Raw genomic sequence first — 15,359 nt, forward strand, 5'->3', positions numbered from 1 at the left:
GCATTCTGGCTCCTGTGTAGCTACTGCCTCTCACACTAGTTCCTGAAGCATCCGGTTGTCACCAACAGCAGTGTTAGCTCTCTTAACCACTGGAAGATCTGTGGTCATTTAGATATGTGGATATTTAAAGTGATGGCAGATGTGGAGCCTGGATTAAAACAAAATGGTAGTTTTCTGTCTTTCCCCATTTGAGTAGTTTACAAATGTGTGTGTTCATTTGAGAAAATCTGATTTAAAGCATGGATGATATTGTGTTTGAGTGCTAGAGGAGAGGTCAGTAAACTGTAGAGGGCAGACAGGAAATATTTTCACTTTGTGAACTGCAAGGTGTCTGCTGTAACAACTCATTTCTGCTGTATGTCAGGAAAGCAGCTGTTTACCATATGCAGACAAAAGAGACAAAAACCAATGATGGTGGATTTACTAGGTTATTAGTAGTTAAAACAGTTCTTTTTTCTTTTTTTTTTTTAGTTGTAAGAAGTGCAGGATCAACTTACAGAGGCTGTGAGATGTGCTGAGAAAACACAGGATCACGTCGAAAAGTACGATTTAAAGCAGCGTAGAAAATAAGTATAAAGCAGATAAACAGTATAATATGAGAATAGAGCAATAGTGATAATAGACACATTATCGTGAAGCTGTGTAACGTTTCAGCTTTGAGCTGTTTTGAGATCGATAATTTCCCCCCATTATTTCCATATTTTGCACATTATCCACAAGTGAAAAGTGAAGGTGTTAATTGCTCAGTCATGTCTGACTTTTCACAGCCCCATGGACTACAGCATTCCAGGCTCCTTTGTCCATGGAATTCTCCAGGCAAGAATCCTGGAGTGGGTTGCCATTCCTTTCTCCAGGGGATCTTCCTGACTCAGGGATCAAACATGGGTCTCCTGTGTTGTCAGCAGATTCTTTACCATCTGAGCCACCAGGGAAGGCGATTAGTCACAAATAGAAAAACAGTACAGATGCCAAATCATCTACTTTTCAAAATGCTAAGAACCTGTGTAATTGAACCAGCAGATATTTGTTCAAAAACAGTGTGGTATTTTCAAAATCTATGTGTGAAGAAATGCCGTGACAGTCCAGGGGTTAAAACTATGCTTTCCAGGGCAGACGGTGTGTGTTTGATCCCTCGTTGGGGAGCTAGGACCCCATGTGCCTCACAGCCAAAAAAAACCAAAACATGAAACAGAAGCAATATAGTAGTCAATTCAATAAAGACTTTAAAAATGGTCTACATCCAAAAAAAAAAAAATCTTAAAAAAAACCCCTATGTATAAAAATAATTATTTTAAAATATGCATTTTAGGCTTGAAATGGAAAATGTCGAGTTAGAAACTACAGTCAAAAAGCAAGAGGGCAAAATTGAACAGCTTCAGAAAAACCTGTTAAGTACAAGATCGGTAAGTCAACATCTTAATTTCTGTCATACTGAGAAAGGATTTTAATTTTTTTACTAGTAATATATAAGACTATTTTGGACAATGTGAAAAGTCTCATTGATTAGCTTATAGTATTTTTTATTGATACTGCTTGCTACTAGTACTGTGATTCCTCTTTATAGAATAAGTCGACTGAATTCATAAAATTAATGATTTTTATAGTAAGATTTTAATTTAAAAAATTGTGACAGTCCAAAAGCAATATTTTATATAGACCACATTTTGTTTGTTCACTCCTCTGTCAATGGAATTCCACCTTCTGATTACTGTTAATAATGCTGCTTTGAACATTGGTACACAGACATCTATTTGAGTCCAGAAATTTGAGTAATGATTTGATTGAGAATTTTGAGTTTCTTTTGTAATCCAAATCTTTCTGTGACATTTTTGAGAATGAATCATTTTAAATATTGTAGTTTGTTCTCTTCATTAAGAATGAATACTCCATCTGTACAGAACCATTTTTCTGAACGAATGTATTTTTCATTTGTTGGATTTTTTTTTTTTTTTTTAGAGTTGGGGGTTGCATGGGAATTTTTCAAAGATTATTTTACTAAGATGTGACTTAACAAAACCTGGAATATCTTGAACCATTGATGAAAATTATTTTAGAGCATCTCTAGAAAGTAAAATGTAAATATAGGCACTCTTTTAAAAACTTTCATTAACATTTAGTATTTTATGTGTAAAAGTCTCTGTTTTTAACCAAAAAATGTTGGGAATTTAAATTCCAGAAAAATGATGAAATGAAAAATCATTTTAAGTTGTTTTAAGAAAAGTCATCCATTTTGAAATATGTTATTGGCATCAACTAGGTTTAAAAACTATGTTTACTATAAATTCATATTAACTTGTGAACTCATGAGAAATAATATTTTTAAGAAAGAATAAGTCTCTCTAGGTGTTTACAAATAATTTTCTTAAATTTTTTTTCTGACTCTGAGGACAAAAAGGAACAATTAAAGAAATATATTGAATTAAAGCAATCACTGGAAAATAGTTTGGACCAAGAAAAGAAGAAAAATAGTGAGAATAGAAAAAGAGATTACTGGGTAAGGTTTTAATACTTCTGATAATCTCAACTGTTAATTAAAGTATAATTTTATTTTATTAAAACCTTAGACACAAATTTATTTTTTATGTGTATTTTCATAATTAAACACATTATCCTATTTCGAAGTTTACTGTGGAAAGTCAGCACAATCTGAAATGTGTTTGAGTGCAGCAGTGTTATAGTTACCTGTAATGTTTTCTAAAACCGTAACAGCCGTGCCTCTGCATATAGTAATGTCACTGTGTTCCTCATCATCTATGCTGAATTTTTACTTCTGCAAACTATCTTTGTTCTTTTTGGTAATCCTGTCTTCTTTTAATTGTGTTCCTTCCCTTCATCATTCAAGTAATTTATTATCTAAAAACCTACCTGTGTTATTGTTGAACAACATTAAACAGTATCTTGATTTGGCTTATATTTTCTTTTTGCCCCCAAATTTTAGTTGTAAAATGTACATACAGAAATCTATGTGTAACTTAAAGAATAATAAAATTAGTGACCATGTTTTGATCAGTAAGATAAAAAACTGCTTCTGTTTTTTTGCTGAGTAAGTTAACCCTCATCATCTACAGATTCAGCCAACCCAAGATCAAAAGTATTCGGGGAAAAACATTGGAGAAAGTTCCAAAAAGCAAAACTTGGATTGGTCTGAAGCTGGCAACTATTTCCATAGTGTTTACATTGTATTTATAACTATTTACAAAGCGTTTACATTGTATTAGTTAATGTAAGTGATCTAGGGATGACTGAAAGTATAGGGAAGATGTGCGTAGGGAGACTTGCGCATTCGTGGATTTTGTATCCACGGAGTGTTGGGGGATTTTTGAACCAATCCTCTGTGGATGCCAAGGGATGATTATACAAAGGGTTCTTCTCTGATTCTCATTAATATTTTTCTTTTAATTTTCTCTACATTGCTTTGCATTTTGTTAACAATATGCTGGGCAAGATTTCTACATCTCTTAAAACAGTCTTGAAGAGACTGAGACACTCTCTCTCTCTTCTGTTTTCCTTCCTTCTAAAACTCTCATCATGGGTTATTTCCCACTTAACTCAGGCTCCAAAGACTTTTTGTTTCTTTTTCAATTTTGAGTGAGAATCTTGGTGGATTTTTTGTATCTACTCTTTTTTCTTTTTGTAGAGGCTATGGTCAGTAGGAACAAAGGTGTCTTGTGTCTTTTCAAAAAACATTCATATATCATATCTCTTCTGAATACTTCTCTCTGGTTTATAACTAATATTTAATAACAATTAATATTTCACACTAGCATACTAAAAATTGACGTTAACTTATTTATAAGAACTCATACATTACATATATCACACACAGTATATTGAAATGTGACAAAACTTTTCTTCATAATATTTATCTAAGATTAGAATTTAGTTATTATGCTTTCAAGGAATATTAAATTTGAACAATGAGAAAGGATTATAATTTATAGATTTATTTGTTTTATCTGATAGAACATATATCTGTTTAATTATTAAATATCTGCTCTTAAAGAACTTACTCATTTTATACATTTCTACAGATTTAAGAAACTCTTAAAAATGACAAGAAGGAAGTTAAATGAATATGAAAATGGAGAGTTTAGTTTCCATGGAGATTTAAAAACCAGTCCAACTGAAATGGCTATTCAAATTAATATGCTAAAACATAAGGTAATTTTTAATCAGTTTTAGAACCCCAAAATCACTTAATTTGGGGAAATGTAAATCATTCCATGCTTTGAGCAGTGAAACACAGATTTGTCTATTAATTTTTTAGGTTGGACACCAGTGAAAAAGACAGCTTTTCCCTATACCATTTTTAGATAAAAAGGGCACACTCTTGACTCTCTCTGTCTTGAACCCTGGCTGGTGGTCTGAAGCTGAGCAGGACAGCATTAATGACCCCAAATCATCCGTTGTTTTGGTGACAGGTTTGTTGAAATCTAATGAACATACCATGAGGTTCACTCATTTAAACTCTACAGTTCAGTAGCTGTTGTGTTTAAAGAGTTAAACAGGCATTACCACATTAGAACATTTTCCTCACCCTCCAAAGAAACCTTACAGCTTTTCATAATCACTCTGTGCCAGTTTTCCCTTCCTGATCTTCCTAGCCTGAGGGAACCATAACTCCACTCCTTGACTGTGTAGATGTCCCTTTTCTGGACATTTTGTGTCAGTGAATCACACAGTATGGGATCCTTTGTGACTGCCTTCTTTCATTTAGCATAAGTTTCAAGGTACATCTAACATGTATCAGTGTTTGCTTGCTTTTTATTGCTCAATAATATTCTATTGTATGGGTGAACCACATTTTATTTATCCATTCATCATCTGATGGACCGTTGGGGTTGTTTCTGCTTTTTGGCTAATGTCAGTAATGTTGCTGTGAACATTTATGTCTAGGTTTTCATGTGAATATATTTTTTCATTTCTTTTGGGAATACAGTTATGAATAGAATTGCTGTATTGCACAGCAACTCTGTTTAACCTTTTGAGGACCTGACATACTGTTTTCCAGCATGGCTGCACCATTTTACATTTTTATGCAAAGTACGTAAAATGTTCCAATTTCTATACATTCCTGTCAACACTAGTCATTACTTGTCTCTATGAGTATAGCCATCCTAGCAAGTATGAAGTGTCATCTCGTGGTGTTTTATTTCTCTGAGGAGAGGACAGTGAAGATTGAGTTCTGGATTAGTAACTACTCAAAGCTACGTAAATCTTTTAGAATTTCAGTAAATTGAGATGAGGTCAAAAGTCTGATTTTGGTAATTAAAGTATTTCTAGTTATTTCTTATAGTTCAAATCATATGTCTCATTGCTTACTAGTCTTCATTGTTTTCAAACTTGAGCAGAAATTCTCAAGTGTCTCAAGGTAGGAGACACAATTCCCAATTTGTAAGAAATTGTAATTGAAGGGAACCCTGAAAAACTTCTTCCTGAATAGTTCTTAAGTCTTTCTTCTAGTTATATGCTTCTTCTCATCAACATTGTTTGTCATTAAAAATCTCACCCTTTATTATATTCCAGTTTATAGGAGAACAGTTTTTATCTGCATTTAAGTTATGCTTCTTTATTTTCTCTTTTTCAAAAATCCATTTTTCTGTTTTTTTCCTAATCAGCTTTAAGTTTAATGACTTCAATAAACAACATTGGTTTCATTCAAAATCTACACTTAGGAAAAGGTGGCCAGGACAGCTGGCTTCTCATCCCCTTGGCTTCAGATGGGGCAGCTTGAGGGCTGGGGGCTGGCATCCGGTGAAGGTGTGTTCATTCCCACGTCTGATAGTTGGTATCTGTGGTTGGCTGGACTTTGGTGAAGGCAGACAAGTGAAACACCTACCCTGGACACCTAGGCTCGCTTTGCAGCCTGGGCTTACTCGCAACATGGAGCCTGGTTCCCAGGTTGAAAGCCAGGCAGAAGCTCTGCTGCCTTGTCTAACCTCACTTCACAGTGCACACAGCATCACTTTCATCATCTTCTGTTCAGTAGGAGCAAGTCGCTTACACTTGGCCTATAGTCTGCCTTTTTTACAGAATAAATTGTTAAAGCTCGTGGGTGCATTGAAACACTAACACAGTGACTCACTGGCCACAGTGTCTATATTCCTTCCAATGAAACATACCCTTCTCCCTACCCATTCCCTCCCAAGTCTCAGTGGTTACAGTGTCAGGCCCAGGCTCAAGTCGAGGTCTTACCATCTTCATCAGGTACAGATGGCACATGGGGATGAGGTTTCTGGGTGTGATTTCTACAGTGTGACCCTGTGAGCACAACCCTGTCAGTACTAAGACTTGAGAAGTAAAGGGACAAGTTATCTGCCACCCACACCCCCACCATTCTGCTGGATGACTAGACTCTCCAGTTCAGAAATGGGAAACGGGAGGCACTGTAGTGCATAGCAGCTCTGAGGTCCAGTTTGATGCTGCCAGCTCTTTGATGAGGACTTGGACCTGCCCATAGGAGTGCTTCTCCTTTGCTCTACCCTCTGAGCTCTGTGTGCTGTCCTTTTCATAAGAAATGACCTGTGTCTGTAGCTGAGTCATGTTTCTTAAGCCAGCTTCCTCCTTATTGAACTTCTAAGAAAATCCCGAAGGTGTATTCTCATTTGTGTGTCTTCATCTCTGTTAGGCAAAGCACTGTTTCTTTGCTGCCAAGGTTCTCTTTAAAGCTTTTGGTGTCCTGTGAATTGGATTGGGTTTCACATCATTGGAGAGGCTACCCTCACAAATCTTTTTTGAGAGAAGCTCTGCGCCTTGGGCTTCTTGTGAAGCTTTGAGGATGATGCCTTTAAAATTCTTTATGCCCTTAAGATCTTTAAAGGAATTTGAGGCACCACCTTAAGTCTTTCCAGGGTCTTAATGAAGGGTTTTACAATCTACAGGCTTCACCTTGAGACAATGTTTTCCTGGCAGCACCCTAGATTTGATCTTAGCCCAGAAGCTGTTGCTCTCTTAGTGCCACGTGACAGCTGGTCATGTGGAGATGCTGTAAAGGAGATACAGATACTGAACCCAAGTATAACTGAGCCTGGCTCCTATGTATTTAATAGTCCTCCCCCCTTTTTTTGATTGCTTATCCCTCTCATTGATGTTACTTTCAGCTGGTTCATAGCAAGAGTCTCCTTTCCCCTGTGTTTCAGTGTCATTTTCTTCTCTTGCTTAGAAGCTGTAACCAGCAGCCTCTTTAAGGGCCATCAGAATTCAGTTTACAATGTCGTGAAGCCCTTTGGGTTTTAATTTATTTCTCTGCATCCATTCAGGTCTCACCTACCTCCAGGTTGAAAGGCATTCTCATATCTTTTACTTCTTTTTATTGGAATTTTTGATATCAGTATCTGTGCCAGGTATTTATTGCCAGCAAATTGTATAATAAACCATGTCAAAGCCTAGTGGCTTAAAACAACATTTACTTTGTTCACAAATTTGTGTTGGGGCAAGGCTCAGTGGGTGAGGCCAGCACGTTTCTTTTCCAGTCGGCATCAGCTGGGGTGTCGTGAAGGTGGGGACGAGACTCATCTGAAGATTAGTTCATGCACAGGTCTGGCAGTTGGAGCTGGCTTTTGGATGGGACATTAGTTGGGGGCAGTCAGTGGGCACACTGACAAGGTGCTCAGTATGTGGTCTGTGCTTCTTCGCAGCGTGGTGACTGATGCTAAGGGTGGGCTTTCCCACGGAGCAAAAGTCAGTTTCCCCAGACTCTGTCCAATAGAAATCAGTTACTGAGGCCAGCACATATTTAAGGGGAGGGAATTTCAGAGAAAATTGTCAAAGAATTTGTAGACAGTTTCAATACCACCACCTCCACTCACCTCAACTTACCGAGTAATCATTCTGTTTAAAGGAAAATTCTTTCCAACTCCGTGTCACTGAAATTCCCGCAAATTTTGTTTGTTGTTTTGTTTGGTATATTCTGTTCTGTGAAAAGTAACAAATGGTTAGAAGAATGAGGCATTTTTTGTTGCTGTTATTCAGAAAAATGTATGGATCATCTCACTAAGCTATTAGGAGATGGGATTTCTTTAACCTTTCAAATTATTTTTCTTTAGAATGCAGTTCAAATTAGCAAAAACTGTTCATAGTTCAGAAAAAGACTTATGGGATTAGAATCTATATTTATAAGATTTATTAATTAGAGACTTATTTTCACAGTCTTCTTTTAGGAAGCATTTATTAACTCAGCCCTAGACAACTCAATACAGTATCCCTCAAACTTCTTTAAAACATGGGGCATTAAGATGGGGGGAAGGAGTAAGAGACATTCTACTAAGAGGTGACCTGTATTCATTTTATGGAGAAACAATAGAAAAGAGTGTGAAATCAGGTACAATTGCTGTGTGACAAAGATGATGACAGTGAAGTATGTCTTTTGTGGCTCTTGGTGGTCTGAACTTCTTTCTGGATTCTCTGAGTAATCCCTGGCCCTTCATTCTACAATACAGACACCATCGTATGTATTTGATCCTGGGCTTGAGTTAGGCTGTGCTCAGTCCACTTGCCTCATTACCAGACAGTATTATTTTATTCTTGAAGATTGATGATCTTACAGCAGAATTGGAAACTGCATCTTCAAAATGTCTGCACCTGGATAGAAAAAAATCAAGTTCTTCGAGAGGAGTTATTATCTATGAAACTCAAGGAGATCCAACCAGTCCATTCTAAAGGAGATCAGTCCTGTATGTCCATTGGAAGGACTGATGCTAAAGCTGAAACTTCAATACTTTGGCCACCTCATGCAAAGAATTGACTCACTGGAAAAGACTCTGATGCTGGGAGGGATTGGGGGCAGGAGGAGATGGGGACGACAGAGAATGAGATGGTGGATGGCATCATCGACTCAGTGGAGGTGAGTGTGAGTGAACTCCGGGAGTTGGTGATGGACAGGGAAGCTTGGCGTGCTGTGATTCATGGGGTCGCAAAGAGTCGGACACGACTGAGCGACTGAACTGAACTGAATTGAATGCAAAAAAATGTGAAAAACTAGAGAAGAATAAAAAGAAATTGGAGCAAGAAGTAGTGACCCTCAAAAGTCATATAGAAATAAATATGGATAGAACACAGTCAAGTAGAGCAGTATAAACGGGAGACTGAAGAAAGAGAGAGACAGGATCTCGTAGAGAAATTAAAAGAAGTTAACCTATTTTTGCAGGTTAATTTGTCCATCTGTCATGTGCTTGAATTCACCTCACTGTAAATTACGTTTTGGATTTTTTTTTTTTTTTGCTGAGACTTTTAGGGAGTCTCAAACTTAACTTTATTTATTTTTTTTTTGAAGGCTAATTATTTTACAATATTATATTGGTTGGTTTTGCCATACATTGACATGAATCCATCCTGGGTGTACATGAGTTCCCCCTCCTGAACCCCCCTCCCACCTCCCTCCTCCCTTTATCCTCCCTCTGGGTCATCCCCACACACCAGCCCCAAGCATCCTGTAACATGCATCGACCCTGAACTGGTGATTCGTTTCACATATGACAACATACATGTTTCAATGCCATTCTCCCAAATCTACTTCCCTTAGAGCAGTTGGTTTGGTGGTTTCCTGAAAGGAAGGAGGCACTTGTTTCTCCTTGTAAATATTTTCGTTTCCATCACAGTTATCAGCAAATTGACCTTTCAGAATGATTCTCACTAGAGAACCCTTTCATTTATCAGACCAATTGGTATAAAAGAAGACTACCAAGAGGAAAAGAAAATATTGTGGTTTAGAACTGGCACCATCCTCTTGAATTGCTTTTAAGTTGTCTTGTTCAATATTTAAAATTTTAAGTTGATCCTCTTATTCTAGGCATCAATATAACAATAATTCCTCTTTAATTTTATAATTCACATTTAATTCACTTCACATTGACGATAATTGTTTTGAACTTCTGCTCTTTTTTTTTTTTTTAATCTTTAAAATAGCTTTCTGAATCACTGACTCAAAACTAAAGGGAGCAAATATCATTTTCCAGGTTAATGTTTATTTTTAAAATGCTATCTTTTTAAATTTCCCTTAGATACAAGCAGCGTCTCAGGAGAACTTAGAGCAGTTACAAGAGAAGAATAATGCTTCCATAAGAAGTCAGCTGGAACTCAGAATTAAAGACTTGGAATCTGAACTCTCCAAGGTGAAAACTTTGCAAGAAGATTCTCATAAGGCAGAGTTAGAAAAATATAAGCAACTCTACCTAGTAGAACTAGAAGTTAGAAAGTCATTGGAAGGTAAACTAGACAAGTAAGTCAAAACACAGAATCACAGAAAGTAAATTTAGTTGGTTAATTTGTCTCTAAAGCCTAATTTTTATAGAGCACAGTTCATGAGCTTAGTAGGAAGTGAACGCTAACTAGATGGTCACTGCTAGAGGGTGCCCTAAGACAAACTATTAATACTGTGTCCTTTTACGTTTTTCTACACCACATAAAGGCATGCTTGTGACATTGGGGGCAATTAACACAGGGGTGAAAGGCAGGATAATTCACAGAGTGGCTAGAAATAGTATGGTGACCTGACTGGGGGGGTGGGGTGTGGAGGATGGAAAGGGCAGATCCCACCTGCAGTGCCGAGTCCAGGTTTCCCCACTGTCTGAAAGCAGAGCATTCCTAGGAAGCCTTTCATAAGCCAAAATAGCATACAGCAAAGGAGCAGGTACCCGAGGACACATGCTGCTAGTCGATGCCTAAAATAAGTGTGCACACGGGGAGCACAGGTGCTCAGAGAGGGTTCAGGGCTGTGAAGTCTTAATGCTGGAATGTGGCCTGTGACTTCCGGAGAAGGAGCTCGGTGCGGCCAGTCTCCCTGCTTGGGGAGCACGAGGCTTCTCGCTGTAGAACGTACACTGAACCTTTTTCTATGAAACCAAAAAGTCTCTTCAAAAAAAAAAATTTTTTTTTTTATTATCAAAAACAGGCCTTTCCTATAAGTGAAGTAACATAAAGTGCACTTTGGAAAAGCAGGGGATGCTTGTCATTGTTCCTGGGCTGTTTTCACTCTTTTCAGTCTAACCCATTCACTGTCTCGTCCTCCCCTTGAGATTGTGGCTCTAGATGATTCCTCAGAGTCAAAAGCTTAATTTGTCCGAGGTCATGAGTGAAACGTATGTACAAGGGTGGTGACAAGAAACACTTGAACGTGACTTTGTGGGATGGCGTGTCTCTTCATCCTTGAACTGTTTCCTGGAGGCAGGTGTGTCCCAGAGGCAGCAGGTGTCAATGTGAGGCCAACTCCCTTTCTCTCTGACGCCCTTTCTCTCCTCTCCCAACTGTGACTTGTTACGTGAGGAGCCCCAGACGCATGTGTGCTTCTTTAGAACAAGGATACAGCTATCATTGTTTACAGGAGGTTTGCTCTGTGCTTTCAGTGTTCAAACAGTGTATTGGGAATTTCATTTACTATATGGCAACTTTAAAAATGCAAATCATTTTGGGAAATACGAATAAAGTCTGTGTTTTGCATCTTCCCCAGGACTCATGGGAGGCTGGCAGTGATCAGCACCAAACTTGAAGTGGAGAAAGAACAGAACAAATCTTTACTCAGCACTCTTAGTACAAGGCCAGTCCTGGAGCCCCCTTGTGTTGGAAATTTCAATAATCCTTTAGTGCTCAATGGAAATATTACTCCAAAAGCAAACGTAGGGCTTTCTACCTCAATTCCACACCCTTCGAATAAAAGCATGGAGACTTACTTGACCGAGGTTAGTTCTATTATGTTTTCTCCACTGGGTTTCAGATTTCTGATGTGATTGATCCTTGTTTTTAATTTGGTGTACTTCTGAGTTGTTTATTTGACTTAATGCACACTAAGTAAAAGTCATAATTAGCTGTGCTAATAAAGGAGACAGAAGTTTTATGATTTTTTTTCCCCAGAGTTCTTGATTTTAAGAAATACTGACTAAATTATTAAATTTCTTGAAAGGCTGCGTTTAAATTCCACTTTAGAAATGAAATCTTATTGGCTAGTATCCAAAAGTATTCTTTCAGATGTTTCATTTCCTTTCTAATTGATTTCAGTTGGCAATGGTTCATAATCATTTCCAAGTTCTACTGTACCCAGTGAAGTTTTTCTACCTCTAAGCATAAGTGAATCACTGGCATCTAAACACTAACCACATATGGGTGCTTTTTGTTTGAAGTAATCCTAGATAAATCCTTTTTATGAATTAAGCTTATAATACTAAACCAAAAAATTAATTTCTAGTTTTAGCTTAACCTTTTTTGTCATTTTCCTACATAAGTTTTGTCATTTCTTACAAAAATAACATTTTTGTCATTTTCTTTAATTGCTGTTTTACCTATAGCATTTTTATTTAAAATTTAAAAAAAATCTTGCTGAGCATTTGTAGACTATTTCTAGATTTGTAGTTAATTCAAACATTTGAAAACTATATATGAAGCTCACTTTATCTTGACATCACCTGGATGAATGATATCTAAGATAGCAATGATGGGGAGTCTTTAAATTGCAACCAGTTTTTACTGTTTAATCATTGTGATTAAAATATCCATTTCAGTCAGTGCACACAGGTTTATGGTTTTGACGGTGTTTTCCTGATGTTTGTGATGCGCAGAAAAGTAGCCCTTGTTAAATGCAGTCTCAACCTGTTTTCTCATTTGACTTCTCTCCATCATAGAATAGCAATCTAAGATTTCTTCCACAGTACCGTGGCTACGTTGGGTCTTAGTATTGAGAGCTGTGAAACTGGAGGACGTGCTTTAGCTATGCAGTCACAACAGGCCTCTGAACACTTCAACCCAGGTTAGATATTTCCCCACGCAGGCCTAAGAGAAAGAAGCAAATGCTTGACCCCATCCCAGGGGCAGGTTGCCTACTGCACACCCAAGTTCACGGTGCTGTGGGCACACACATGTTTTCAAAGAAGAGATTTGGAACTAACCAAGCACTTTGGGAGAACTCCCAAAGTCACCCGTTAGGTAAATCTCCTCACCTCTCATAAGGAGGGTAGGAGTAGAAGTCCTCACCTTGAACCTTTTCTCCTTCAAGTTCCCTGTCATGTGTTTTTAAAAAATTTATACTTTATAAATTAACTATATCAACTGACTGCTACATATAAGAGTTTGACAATAATTTATTCTTGTTCTTGCCTTTAAAACATGATTTAGTTGGAAAGCTACTACGTCATGTCATGCCACAAGCATTATTGAACTATGTAAGAAGATTTTACATATTCATTTTCTCTATGTTATAGTTAAAAATCTATGTGTTTTTTCTTAATCTGAGGAAGTGGTTGGCATAGGACTCTGGACTCAGTAAGAAAGTCATTGCCTTGTTACTTCTTTTGTAGAATTATGAACTTTGCCTAAATCTTGACTCTCATACCTTAAAAAAAGTAGTTTTTTTCTTTTTTCAAAGAAAACACCCTTTCTTTAAAAAAAAACCAAATTTTTGTGTGGAATCATATTATATAAAACGGAGACAAGTATAAAGCCTTTTAGCCAAAGGAGTGGCCAGAGGTCCTGCACTTGTGACTTCTCTGTCCCTCAACCCTGCAGTGACCCCTGTGGGACCTTCCCCTTCTATGGGACATAGTTTGGAAACTAACAGTTATGAGATAATCCTTCTCACTAAACACCTTTAGAATAAAAACTTGCTGGTACATTTTTTTCTTGTGTATAATTTTCTCACCTTTCTGTGTTTTTGTTAAACGGACAAGTTTAAAGAAAAGTGCATATGTGTTCTCCTTATTAACATTCGACTCAAACTACTTCCCCCATGTGAACAGGATCCTCACCTAGAAATCAAAATAAAGGTTTCAGAAGTATGTATTTATGGCAGGAGCTGTTAGTGGGGAGAAGATAGTAATCTTGTGGGTCATTCCGAGGATTATGGGTCATTCTATAATTCTCCGAGATTATGTGTACTCGATAGACTTGTATTTATTGTACTTTTTATCAGATTAAATAATGTTCCATACACATGTTCTCTGTTATCTATAAGCGGAAAAAGTGGGAATTCATTTTCTTTTATTTATGTATTATTTTTCTACTTAAGTAATCTTCAAGTTAGGTCTAGTCTCTAAAAGTATTATTTAAATGTCACATTTAGTAAGCTGTATAACATTCCTATGATAATATCTCTTGCTTAACTTAAAGATAAATAATATTTTATTTATTTCAGATGCAGCAGGAGTTGGCCAGGAGTATAACTAGAGAACTAAGAGAAGGTATGTTGCCAAAATGTATGAATTAAATTTAGACATTGATTTCTGAAATACACTTTAAACAATAAATGGCATCTCTTTCCATTGTTTGGATAACAGATGCTATGTTAAATATTTTTTCTTATACATAGCTAGTGAAAAACGTGGAAGCATTAGCAGTCATAGTGACAAATCTTCTTCTTCTTCATTTATTCATCATGTTCCATAGTTTTAACATAATCTCAAAAAGTCTATGTATTTCTATTTATTTCTGGCTGTATCATTTCTTTACTATTGCCATCGCTATGGAGCTGTCATCTGCACCCTGACACCGTTCTCAGAATGCATGGAGTTCATCAATGTCTCAAGTGTCTGGTAGTGGTTAAGGCTAGAACACCCAGACTCAAGCAGTCATGTTTGTGTAGCTGTCACTCGGTGGGTGACTTGATAATTTCTGTGTCATTGACTTTGTCACTAGTTTATCTCTTGCCCACAGGAAAAGCTCCAAATACCAGCATCAATTTGGGTCCTGCCAAAGTAGGCGGCCTTATCTCTTTACCACCCTCCTCTGCCCCTCAGCTCTGCATCTAACCAACCAGACTGTGTGGGATCCCATAGGTGCGCTTCCTCACTGCCGGTCTTTGTCCGTGCTTCTCCCCTCCATCTCCTGTGCTTTCTCCTGTCCTTCAGATATCTGCTTCCACAGCACCTCCACCAAGAAGCTGGCAGGATTGACACAAAGCCGGCGGTCCCTTCTCAATGTTCCTTGTGCTGTCTTGTATACCTATCTTAGTATTTATGACTCCTGTGGAAATTGTCTGTTCATCTGTTTTTCCAGTTTATGGCATTATCATTTCTCAGGGTAGACTGGGTCACCTTCATCTTGTAATTCCAGTGTTTGTCACAGCACCTTCAGTTCAGTTCAGTTCAGTTCAGTCGCTCAGTCGTGTCTGACTCTCCACGACCGCATGAATCACAGCACCTTAGCAGATAGTTATTGAGTAAATGAATGAAGAATGAGAAAACCAGAAACTCTGATACTCAGCCACATGTGGGACGCTGGGCTGATTATATAATTGTAATGTTGTATTTTGTTTTCTGTCATCTATAGATGCCTTCAATCTTTCCCAGCATGAGGGTCTTCTCTGATGAGTTGGCTCTTCACATCAGGTGGCTGAAGTATTGGAGCTTCAGCCTCAGCATCGGTCCTTCCAATGAATATTC

General features: G+C 37.5%; 1 pseudogene; it reads left to right on the top strand.

Moving 5' to 3' along the window:
* The window catches only part of LOC148775505 (ankyrin repeat domain-containing protein 26-like), a 180,123-nt pseudogene extending 165,397 nt beyond the window's left edge, over positions 1–14,726 (top strand).
* The last annotated feature ends 633 nt before the right edge of the window (positions 14,727–15,359 follow it).

This window comes from Moschus berezovskii, chromosome 15 (genome assembly GCF_049115385.1).
Source record: "Moschus berezovskii isolate FMDL1 chromosome 15, NW_MosBer_1.0, whole genome shotgun sequence".
In the NCBI taxonomy this organism is placed as follows: Eukaryota; Metazoa; Chordata; class Mammalia; order Artiodactyla; family Moschidae; genus Moschus; species Moschus berezovskii.